Genomic DNA, 12,510 nt, shown 5'->3' with positions numbered 1-12,510 from the left:
ACAAGCTGTACACTCACTACTTTACATTGGAGCAAAGTGTCATTTCTTCAGTGTTGTCACATGAAAAGATACAATAAAATATTTACAAAAATGTGAGGGGTGTACTCACTTTTGTGAGATACTGTATAAAAAAGGATAACAGACATTAGTTTATAAACTTGTCCACTCCTCAAAAAAAAGGTAAAAATAAATGTGACCAAAAACCTTTATGGTTTCCCTTCTAAGCAGGGAATTGTAATTACATTTGCCGATACATTGCTCACCACTAGAGGGAGTATTTACAAATCTGTATATACTAAATATAAAAAACTATAATAAAAATCCCAATAAAAAATGATGCATTATTGATATTGTAAAATGTGTACTCACTAAAAATTCGCTATCATTGCCTTTTAAAATTGTTAGCAACTGTGGCAAAACAGTTGTTCAGATCTCTATCGATAACACATTTTTCATCCTGGGCTGTAGAATGCTTGGCGCTGACCCGTACATCTTCTAAACAACACAAGCCACGCTCCTACCGTATCTGTATCCCCCGCCACGGCAGCTCCAATTCTCCCCCTGCTGCTCAAAGATCACAGATAACAGATGGTTTCAAAGGCTTTGTTTGATGTAACATCTCGGCACAGCCGTTTGGAGAGAAGTCTCTCCCAAAGTCGCTGAAGAAATGTCACGCATTGCTCATAGTGACATGTATGATAAGTCAAACTAATCTTGCTCCCTCCCAGATGGGGCCGTTCACGTTGTGTGATAAATGTAGGGATGAGGGCTTGTGATTAATTCCTCACCTGCTAGAGCTATGGATTACTTATACACTTACAGGTGGCTTTGCTCACTGTTAAAATGTGTACGAGTGCGTTATCCTCAAATGCCTTAAAGCGGAACTCAACTCTATCTGAGCACCACAAACTGGAAACGCTATTTAACCACTTCAGCCCCGGAACGTTTAACCCCCTTAATGACCAGGCCTTTTTTTGCATTTCGGCACTGCGTTACTTTAACTGACGATTGCGCGGTCGTGCAACACTGTACCCAAATACAATTGATGTCCTTTTTCCCCACAAATAGAGCTTTCTGTTGGTGGTATTTCATCACCTCTGCGGTTTTTAGATTTTGCGCTATAAACAAAAAAAAGAGCAACAATTTAAAAAAAAAAAAAAACACAATATTTTTTACTTAGAAAAAAATAGAGTAAGAATAAATGACCAATGGGTCCCTATAACATAACACTCCCTCTGTTGAAGTCCTTTGGTGACGAAACGCGTTAGGGCGTGAGCACGCGGTCATCCCGGCAACCCGGGGCATCTGACATCACAACCAGGAACCCGGAAGTCCGTTAGCTGGTACCAAGCCGCGGACCGTATGAGGACCACAAGCGGTGTTAGCACGCACAGCCGTAAGGTTGCCTAGTTCTGTAGTGGTGTGCCTCTTTATCCAGATGCAAGTGCAAGTCCCTTTAACTCGATTCCCCACAATCCTCTGGGCTCCCAGCATCCCCTGAGTTCCAGGACACGCCCAGGGAGTATATATGCCAGCTCCGCCCAGCTTCCTGTGCTCAGAGAGATCCTGCCTGATGGGACAGCAGTGACTGGGCAAGTGAGCTGTCCCCAGGTGCTGGGTCGATATTTGCCAAGTCTGGTGTGCGGGCCACCAGCAGTGAGCACAAGAGCACGCAGCATCTATCCAAGCCCCAGTCACTGGAGAGGACTCTGTTACAGTCCATGTGGAGAAGCTGTCCAAGCAGTGGGTTGGTCCTATCAACGGCCCCCAGAGCCTTCTGACCAAAGTCAGCATCAGCAGCGCCTGTGTGAAGTCTGTGCCAGCAGGAAATCCCCTCAGCTCACAGTCTGCTGAATGAACATCAATCTCTTGGAACACGTGAGAATCTTCAGTTCTTTATCCTATCAGTAAACTGAACTCAGAACACTCTGCTGCCATCTAGTGGCCATTACTAGAACTGCAGTAGAATTGTTTTCACATGTTTTATGAATGTTTCTCCCTTCCTCATAATGCTGTTTTGTACTGCAAACCCCTGTTCACATGATCTCCTGTGTAATCTACGTTCCACATTGTTAAGTAAAGTAGAAATTGCACATCACCACTGGTCTGATCATTTGGCTGATACCGTTACATAACAGTTCTTACTACACGATTGTTGTATGCTGCAAATGTGAGTGTATATATTGATCTTTAATCAAATAAAATCACTTTGTACGGTATACACTATGAATTCCCCCTTGTGATTGCATGGTATTGCTGGGATTGGGAGATCTCCGTTGGATCGCTTGCTGTCCAGGTGGCCTGTGTTTTGCTGGTTTTCAAGGGACCTGTCCAGGGAGCCTTGCCAGAGGATTGATCTGTAAAGTGCAATATACATGCTCTGAAGGTTCGTGGGTATTGCCACAGGGGGTCCACAGAGGTGCGGTGAAGGTGCACATCACCTTGTGTAATAAGCACGGACTAATCATTCACCTGATTATACCGCGGACTGTACTATACTATTTTATTGATGAATTTCTGCTCATTGGCATTGAACTTATGGACTTTGGAGACTGTGTCCTATATGCGCTGCTAGTGTTTATATGTTCATAAGGGATAACCCTGGTGTAAATAATATATACACCTTCTTTTATATAATTTTTTTTACTTTCAGCTATAAAACATTCCCAATTAAAAAAACATTTAAAATAATTTTTTTTATTAGTTTAGCCCAATTTGTATTCTTCTACATGTTTTTTGTAAAAAAAAAATCCTTAAAAACGTAGATTAATTGGTTTGCGCAAAAGTTTTGCACATAATCACGCAGATCTATGTGATTATGTGCAGCTGAGCCACCTTTGTCTCTCTTTGTTTAATAAATATACTTATGTACTTTTTAAACTAAATATCTGTATTGCTTTTATATACTATTTGGGAGCCACCATTTAAAGGGCCATTTTTCGGTGGGGTAAGACCATGTTCTTTTCCCCTCCTTTTTTATTTTTTGATATACATACCCAGGGCTGGTTTCTCCCAAACCTCTTGACTCGCACTCCTATACTATACCATAACTCTATACCATTTATGGGGATTAGGAGGATATCTGGGACTCGCCCTTTAATTTGATTTGTTTTGACTCTCACTAGGTTGGCCAGTATGTACTCCTCCCAGTCGGCTGAATGTTGGTGGTGTGTTCATTCCCTCACAGATTTTAGCCATATTTTCTAGTTCTGTCCACTAACCCAAAACTATTGGTTTCAGGTGACAAAGTGTATTCCGGACGTATTGACCACTCCAGTACTGTTGATGATATCCACATGCCTATGCGGCCAAGTGGAGGGAGTTGTCCCATCTACGGCATATAGAATGTTACGTAATGTACTTCTATTTTATGCTCGTAAAGAAATTATCCTAAATTGTAGGAAACCAGAGGCCCCTTCTAGCCCCTTGGAAAGGGCTGGTGAATGCTATGATTCCCTACTTGAAAGCTATTAACCTGTCCAGAGGTTGCCCCCAAAAAATCGACAAAGTGTGGCAGGCATGAGTGTCATCTCCCACCACCGCCGACTAAGAATGCTGACACGGTTTTTTACTGGGGCTACAGTAGGCCTTCCTTTGGTAGCGAATTCTTTTGGGATCATCTAGATGCTTATTAATGGCTAGACTGGCCTAATTGGAGTTCTCAGACACCTAGCAGTTCTCCTGTTATATTGATGGTACATTATGTCCCTTATGACTCGTTTCCACTGAGTGGAACGGTTCGGGTTGGTACAGTTTGGAAGGGTTAGAATGGTCCGGCCTATTCATGTGAACCTTTCCACTGCAATTTGGACCACCATGCAGGGTTTGCACCAAACGTGGTGTTTGTTTTGCACTTTCGTTTGACGTGAGCATTGACGTTTTCCTGTCCGTCAATCAGTGGAATGTATCGTGTGACGCCAGTAGCTCCGCCCTAAACATACCGTACCATTTCCTATGGCCCTACATCTGAAGGAGGACCAGGAATGGTGCGGTTTGGTTCGGTTGTATGGGCCACTTTCATTAAGGAAACACTCAATGACGTCACTAAGAAGCTATTAGTGTGACTATTAGACTATTCCTGTGAAGAAGGAGCACGGCTGTTTGCCCCTCGGCAGCACGCATGCTCAGAAACGCGTTGCATTCTTAGTGACGTCATCCACATGCTACCAAGCTGACCAAGCCTCGTTTTCCATCCACGGACTTCAGAGCCTCGCTCTCGCTCCTGCTTTGCCGTCATTGCCGGCAACGGTGAAGAGGAGTACAGTCCCCGCGGGATGTCAGCACGGACCGGATGATCGCTTCTCCCCGCAGACCAGTCTTGGAGTTTCCAGGAGGGTCCTTTCACTTGCTTTTATACGCACAGATGTGAGTGCATACTTTTATTAAATAAATGTGTTTTACAGTCCACACTTAGAGGCGCCTCTTTCTCTTTTTGTCTTCAGCTTGGTGGAACCCCTGGCTTATCGGTTTCTGGACGGCTGCCCTATATGTTGGACTTCCCCCCCCCCCCCACCTCCCTCTCTTCTTTTAAGACTTTTATGGACCCTTTATAGACTTTGTCCTACTGTGTGGCTCATGCGCCTGTCATATGTTTTTTATTTAGTAGCGACAAACAGTCAAGGCTGCACTCAAAGGATTGTGGGATATGGTACCGGTACGGCCCTCTTGGAACCACAACCGAGGTGGTACTGTTTAAGCGAGCCGTACCGTTCGGTTCCATGTAGTGGAAAGCGCCGCCGTACCATACTGAACCGTTCCAACACCATACCATGCGGTACCATGCAGTGGAAAAGCACAAAAGCGAGCCGAACCGTTCGGTTCCATGCAGTGGAAAAGCGCCACAAGAGAGCCAGTGTTCTGTCAAAAGAGTCAACTCGTCAAAATCTCCAACCACGTCACTTCCGGGGACTCTCAGCAGCTGTAAATAGAGATTTGGACAAGTTACTTATTTTCACAGAACATCGGCAGCATATACACTACGGTAGATGACGAGTTAGCTGTTTAGACAGAACACCGGGTAAGGAGGAATACGTTTTTGCAGTCTTAGAGGCGGCCATGTTGTTGGTTTTAGCAGGCAGACTAACAATGTTTACTAATTATAGCATGTACCATAGTCTATACATTGCCGGTGTTTTGTGAAAACAGATAACTTGTCGAAATCTCCAATTACTGGTGCTGGAGAGCAGTGGCGTAGCGTGGGTTGTCAGCACCCGGGGCAAGGCAAGTAATTTGCGCCCCCTAACCCGCAGGATTTTAGCACTCTAGTCTCTTCCACTAGATTAGTTAAAGAAACCCTTACCCCCTAAGCACATGTATTGTTATGAAAATACTGATGTAATTAAAGTAAAATGCATCTAAATAAAAGTTTGAATGACCAGTGTGCCCCCCTGTCATTGCGGAATGACCAGCGTGCCCCCCTGTCATTGCGGAATGACCACCGTGCCCCCCTGTCATTGCGGAATGACCAGCGTGCCCCCCTGTCATTGCGGAATGACCAGCGTGCCCCCCTGTCATTGCGGAATGACCAGCGTGCCCCCCTGTCATTGCGGAATGACCAGCGTGCCCCCCTGTCATTGCGGAATGACCAGCGTGCCCCCTGTCATTGCAGAATGACCAGCGTGCCACCTGTCATTGCAGAATGACCAGTGTGCCCCCTGTCATTGCAGAATGACCAGCGTGCCCCCTGTCATTGCAGAATGACCAGCGTGTGCCCCCTAGATAAGAAGCAAACAAAGAGAGGAGCCGCTCAGGTGCAAGTTCGAAGCCTGGTGCAGGTCGGATCCGCCGTCAAAGCATAGAGATTTCCAAAAAGATAGAGACCGCACTCAAGGTGTTTTAAGATGAAACCAATGGAACTCCTTTATTCTTCAGCATCCACAGTCTCATCGTGTGTGGTTATGATTAAGCGATTTACATCATGAAACGCGTCAACCCGACACGTCTGTTCGTGCACTGTCTGTCTGCTGTATTTATGAAGAATAAAGGAGTTCGATTGGTTTCATCTTAAAACACCTTGAGTGCGGTCTCTATCTTTTTGGAAATCTCCCAACGTGTGCCCCCTGTCATTGCAGAATGACCAGCGTGTGCCCCCTGTCATTGCAGAATGACCAGCGTGTGCCCCCTGTCATTGCAGAATGACCAGCGTGTGCCCCCTGTCATTGCAGAATGGCCAGCGTGTGCCCCCTATCATTCGCTATTGTTACACAATGGGTGGGCTCGGGTCGCACTGCTCTGCGCCCCGGGTCCACCCTTTTTTGAAGCATATTAGAGCCTCTGGCTCTAATCAGGTGATTAAAAAGAAAAAAAACTCACTCTGTGACAACGCCAGGCTGCTGACTCACTCGCTGCTAAACTGACTGAGCAGTGAGGAGAGGCGGCATAGACGGGGCTTGGCTTGTAACGCCACCCCACCCTACACCAATGGACAGATGAGGCACAGTCCAGCCCCGACCTGCCATTTTCAGCCATAGGGCGGCCGCGCTGGACATCTCCCAGCCTAAAGATGGAGGCAGCCGCAGACAGTGTGTGAACTGTGTATGTCAGAGTCAGACAGACAGTGACACTGCGGATGCGCCCCCCCAGATGTTGCGCCCGGTGCGGCCGGCCCCCGCTGCACCCCCCATGCTACACCACTGCTGGAGAGTCACTGGAAGTGACAAGGTTGGAGATTTTGACGAGTTGGCTCTTTTGACAGAACACCACCCATAAAAGAGGTTTATACTTACATAGTTAATCTATTTGAAAAAAGGCACAGTCCATTCAGTTCAACCAACATAGAAAAAAAAACACACACAAATAGAAAACCTCCATATACACAATCAAATACACACAGTTGATCCAGAGGAAGACAAAAAAAAAAAAAATAATAAAGCATGATTCAATTTGCTCCAGCTGGAAAAAAAAAATTCCTTCCTGATCCACCAACAGGCAATTAGGAATTCCCTGGATCAACATTAACTATAAAAATTAGTATCCAGTTATATTATGTGCATTTAGGAAAGAATCCAGGCCTTTTTTTTTTAAACAATCTACTGAGCTGGCCAGAACCACCTCTTGAGTGAGTCTATTCCACATTTTCACAACTCTTACTGTGAAGAAGCCTTTCCATATTTGGAGAATACATCGCTTTCCTTCCAGACATAAAGAGTGCCTCCTTGTCCTCTTTGATGACCTTAACAGACCTACACCACATCTCAAGCATCTTTGACATCCACTGCGTATGATACAATTATGTTTCAGTAGTAAATAATTGAAATAAATCGCAAACAGTAAAAATTGTTTTGTTCTACTGGTGATCAGTAGAGAAATGCCCCCTTACATGGATGGTCAGTGAAAAAGTGCCCGTGAACAGGAGGTCAGTGAAAGGATCCCTTACATTGGTGGTTGGTGAGGAAGGCCCCCTGTACATTGGTGGCCAGCAAAAGGATACAATACTTTGATGGCCAGAGAAAAAGGGACCCTTTTGATTGGTGGTCAGTTGCAGAAGAACTACCTTGGTGGCTATTAGGAGAAGGGGTTGCTTAGAATAAATGGTCAGTAAAGGAAGGGCCCCACTACACTAGTGGGAATGCGGCTTCTTACATTGGTGGTCAGTGGGAAGAATTCCCTCTTGCAGATAGCTAAAAAAAAATCTTTGTTGTCAGTGGCTCCTTTTCTGAAAAATGCTCAAGGAACCCCTAACAGCCTTTGAAGGAACTATAGGGAAACCTGGTTGGGAAAGGCTACCCCGAAGAGACCCTGTTCTGTTGGCAGGCAATTCATTTCAACATTTTAACACTCAACATTAATTTTTTTCTATGTGCATTTAATATAATTCATGTGTTGCTTTCTTACTGAGTCAGTAACTCACCACCTTCATTGTGGGTGACAATCACAGTTTGATTCCCGTAGGTTCAAGTTGAACTTCATGGCAGCCAGTATTTCTAAGAGGTCCTACCAGGAAGGGAGACCATAGCAGCACCCCAAACCCATAGGTTCAAAGGCCTAGAGATAAGACAGGTGTTACAGCAACATCCTCACAGATCAAAAGCCCAGGAGGGAAGACCATGTTCCAGGAAGTGCCTCAGATATTTAATAACCCTCCCAGCATGCATCGGTAGGCTCTTTCAAGCCTGCTGACTTGCCATGCATTTAAACTAGTGATCGTCAGATATCGGTTTTTCGTTGCCGATACGATACCGAAATTTTGGTCAATGCATATCGGTATCGGTATTTTTTACTTTACAGGTACTCTTGTGGAGGAATCTGGGGGTTTAAAAGACCCCAAACCCCTCCTCTGCACTTAAAAGCATTCAAAGCGCCAAGTTTGGCTGTTTTGAATGCTGTCATTTTTTGAATTTGGCGCCAGCCATGACATCACTTCCGGGTTTTTGCATGGAGACCTGATCAGAGCTGAATGCGGCTTTGATCGGGCCTTCGGCGGCCGTGCAGGCTGGTTGGGACGGGAGACCCAGACGAGCCACGGAAGGCGTCGGGAGGGGGTGTCCCCTCCCGCTCCTTGTAATGACAGCCGAGCGGTTTCTCTAGCTGCAGGCATCACTCCGGTACAAGCACTTTCCCGAAATATCGGCAATATCGGTCACCTTGGTGGCCGATTCCGATATATTCTTTTTTAATATACATGTCTTTTGGTTCATAGCTGCAGCAGCTTTGGAAATACATGGGTATGCTCCCCCAAATTTTTTGCCTGTTTATTATGTATTCGGTCTGACCAGACTATCGAGGTTGAGCATCCCATCCCCCACACACACCTGTACTCAATCAGCGTCCACCATCAAGTGGATATAGGAGGAGTCCCCTGTAGTGTATTTGCACATCTCTCCCAGCAAGGAGTATTATCTCCAAGGGTTAGAAAGGCTGGATTCATCTCTTTTTTCATGGATAGTGTAGGACCCACTGATAATGGGGTACTTTGACGCAGTAGTGGGCTTGAGCACAATATGGCCATATGGTGGGACCAAACCCCCATTTTTATTTATGGACTCTCTTCAGATTTGGTAGTAATTTCTTTTGCATTTGTGCGCTATTCTTTTTTAAAGTGCAGATCGGCCCTCGATATATCGGCTTTGCCGATAATCGGTCGATCTCTAATTTAAACATCCTTCAGGTGCACCTTTCATGCCAAATGGAAGGTCCACTTCTTTTGCAAACCCCCTGCCCCCTCAAAACAAATGGCTTTAAAAAGTAATTTGTTCACCAAACAAAATACTTGTCTTGGCCCTTGCCTCTGATGCTTCTGGGAGGCACGGGTCATGTAATTGTGCCTTCCGACAGAGCTGGGAGCCCGAAATCCCACCAGAATGCACTCTTCTAAGGGCTTGCAATGGGCTGGATGATAATCTCCGTGCTTTGATGACATTTTCAGATACAACTTTAAGCAGACTAAAGCTCATTACATGATCTCAATAATGCAAAACGAAAATTTGGAAAAATACTACATCCCTACATTTAACTGAGCTATTTTAACCACTTGCCGACCGCCGCAAGTACATATACTGCGGCGGTCAGCCCCTCACAGGCAAAGTGACGTACCGGTACGTCACTAGCCTATGAGGCTCTGGGGAGCGAGCGCGCGCCGCCGGAGGCGCGCTCCCGCGCGGTCACGGACCCGACCCCCCGCGCGTGTGAACGGCGGACCCGATGTCCGCCGCTCACTCACGATCGTCCGTGACAGCGGGAGAAAGGCAAGCGGCTAGTGTAAACAAGCCGCCTGTCATTCTCCCCTGTGTAGGAACAGTGATCATACGGTTCTACTATGTAGGACCGTTGATCATTGTTCCTACACCTCAAGCCACAGCCAATCACAGTTAGAATCACGCCCCTAGGGACACACACAGCCCCTCCCTCTCAAATAAAGTTAACCCCTTCACTACCAGTGTCATTTTATAGTAACAGTGCATATACAGTATATAGCACTGATTACTGCAGTAATGTCACTGGTAACCCCAAAAGTGTCAAAAATGTCAGTCAAGGGTCTGATCTGTATGCCGCAAAAAAAATCGCAGATCGCCGCCATTACGCGTTAAAAAAAACAACAACAAAAATGACAAAAATCTTTCCCTTTGTTAGTAAACGCGATAACTTTTGCGCAAACCAATCAAAATACGCTTTTTACCAAACATATGTAGCATAAAACAAATTGGCCGAAAATGTTAAAAAATGTTGATTTTTACATTTTTTTGGGGGGAATTTCATATAAAAAAATGTGAAAAATATATTATTTTTGCAAAATTGACGCTCTTTTTTTGTTTATAGCGCATGATCAAAAAATCGCACAGGTGATCAAATACCACCAAAAGAAAGCTCTGTTTGTAGGAAAAAAAGGACGTCAAATTTGTTTAGGTACAGCGTCGCACGACCGCGCAATTGTCCGTTAAAGTCACGCAGTGCCGAATCGCAAAATACCCCCTGGTCAGGAAGGGGGTAAAATCTTCCGGGGCTTAAGTGGTTAATGGCTGCTTACTTGTAGTCTGTTTTTTTTTTTTTTCATTACACAAGAGTTCTTTATAATGAATGGATAATTTTAGCCCTGAAGCACTCCGGGATATTCATTGCGTACTTAGCCTTCAATCCTGTAAAGCCACATATCATTGCTCTTGGTCTGGTGCATTGTATAATACAAAGGTCACATTTTATGACCTGCAGCATCAGGAGAAGGAGGATGAATGCCCAGTCTTCTGTCTTGCTTGTCTTTTTATTCTGGACCCGGGTCCAACTTTCTGATTAATTAGTACACTCAAATCTCCTCTGAAAAATTCATTGCAAGCCTCCCCGTTGAGGTATTGGCGTCCAGGCAGATAAGGTGTGCTGCGTGCTTCTGTTTCTGCGTGTGAAAAACATTATGACATTTTTCATAATTATCCTTCAAGCAATTAACACAGAAAATCAAAGTGAACGTGCGTTGGTAAGAGCGATTGGGTGGGAGAAAATATGGAATGCAGAGACAGTTGAGCTGAAGCAGCAGTGCCATTTGCAATCTGTCCTAGCTGGGTCTAATCAGGTTTTCTTATGAATGAGGTGATAAAAACAGATGTAAGTGTACCTTCGGGTTTAGTGAAAACTGGATCTGTAATTAAGAGAAAGAGGGAGGGCGGCACGGAGGAATTTTACTGACTTTACAGAAGTTGATGGAAATTTTGAATTCTTTGATAGGGCAAAAGAGTGCACATCCTGAAATCGTAAGAACGGCGCAAAAAAACAGTACAACATATACAGTACATATACCGAAAGTATTCACAGCGCTTCACTTTTTCCACATTTTGTTATGTTACAGACTTATTCTAAAACGGATTAAATTCATTATTTTCCTCAAAATTCTACAAACAATACCGCATAATAACAACATGAAAGAAATTTGTTTAAAATCTTTGCAAATTTATTAAAAATAAAAAACAAAAAAAAAAAATCACATGTACGTAAGTATTCACAGCATTTGCTCAATACTTTGTTGAAGCGCCTTTGCAACCAATTACAGCCACAATATATATGTGGAAGCCTGTGATATAACTTAATAAATAGTATTGTTCCCCTTCCCTATTTTAAATTACAGCCTCAAGTCTTTTTGAGTATCATGCTACAAGCTTGGCACCAGAGTTGTATAAAGTACTCGAAAACCATACTTGAGTAGAAGTGGAAGTGCTCGATCAAAAAGTGACTTGAGTAGAAGTACTAAAGTATTCAACATTTTTTGTACTTAAGTATTGCAAGTAGTTTTTTTTTTAAATGTTGCTACTCAAGTACTGAAAGTAAAAGTACCAGTAGTTTTGAAAAAAAAAATTGCTACTCAAGTACCGAAAGTAAAAGTACAAGTACTGTGTTATGTAGTTATTAAAGAAAGAAGTCAAAAGTTTGAACATCATATTGTTTTTTATTATTTCAAATGCAGCTTTTATTTATACATACAGTAGCATTTATTTTCGTATGCGCTGATAATACATATGTTTTAAGCTTCATGAAACCTGCCATCTACTGTTCTGGCAGTGGTAAGTTTTATAATTGTAACGAGTAACTATGCAGCACATAAAAAAAAAATTTCGGAGTAGAAGTATTGAAATCATCGAAAAAATGTAGTGAAGTAAAAGTGGAAGTAGGAGAAAAAAATTCTACTCTAGGAAAGCACAGATACCGCCTTTCGGTACTGTAAGTACAGTAGTGAAGTAGTTCTACTTAGTTACTATACATCTCTGCTTGGCACACCTATTTTTGGGCAGTTTCTCCCATTCTTCTTTGCAGGACCTCTCAAGCTCCATCAGGTTGGATGGGGAGCGTCGGTGCACAGCCATTTTCATATCTTTCCAGAGCCTAGGCTCTGGCTGGGCCATTTAACGACATTCACAGAGCTGTTCCATAGCCATTGCCTTGTTATCCTTGCTGCATTCATCTTTTCCTTGATCCTGGCTAGTCTCCCAGTTTTTGTCGCTGAAAAACATCCCCACAGCATGATGCTTCCACCACCATGCTTCACTGTAGGCAGAGATGTATAGTAACGAAGTAGAACTACTTAATTACTGT

This window comes from Pelophylax lessonae, assembly GCF_965119305.1.
Source record: "Pelophylax lessonae genome assembly, chromosome: 11".
Classification (NCBI taxonomy): domain Eukaryota; kingdom Metazoa; phylum Chordata; class Amphibia; order Anura; family Ranidae; genus Pelophylax; species Pelophylax lessonae.
Note: the sequence above shows the minus strand (reverse complement) of the source record.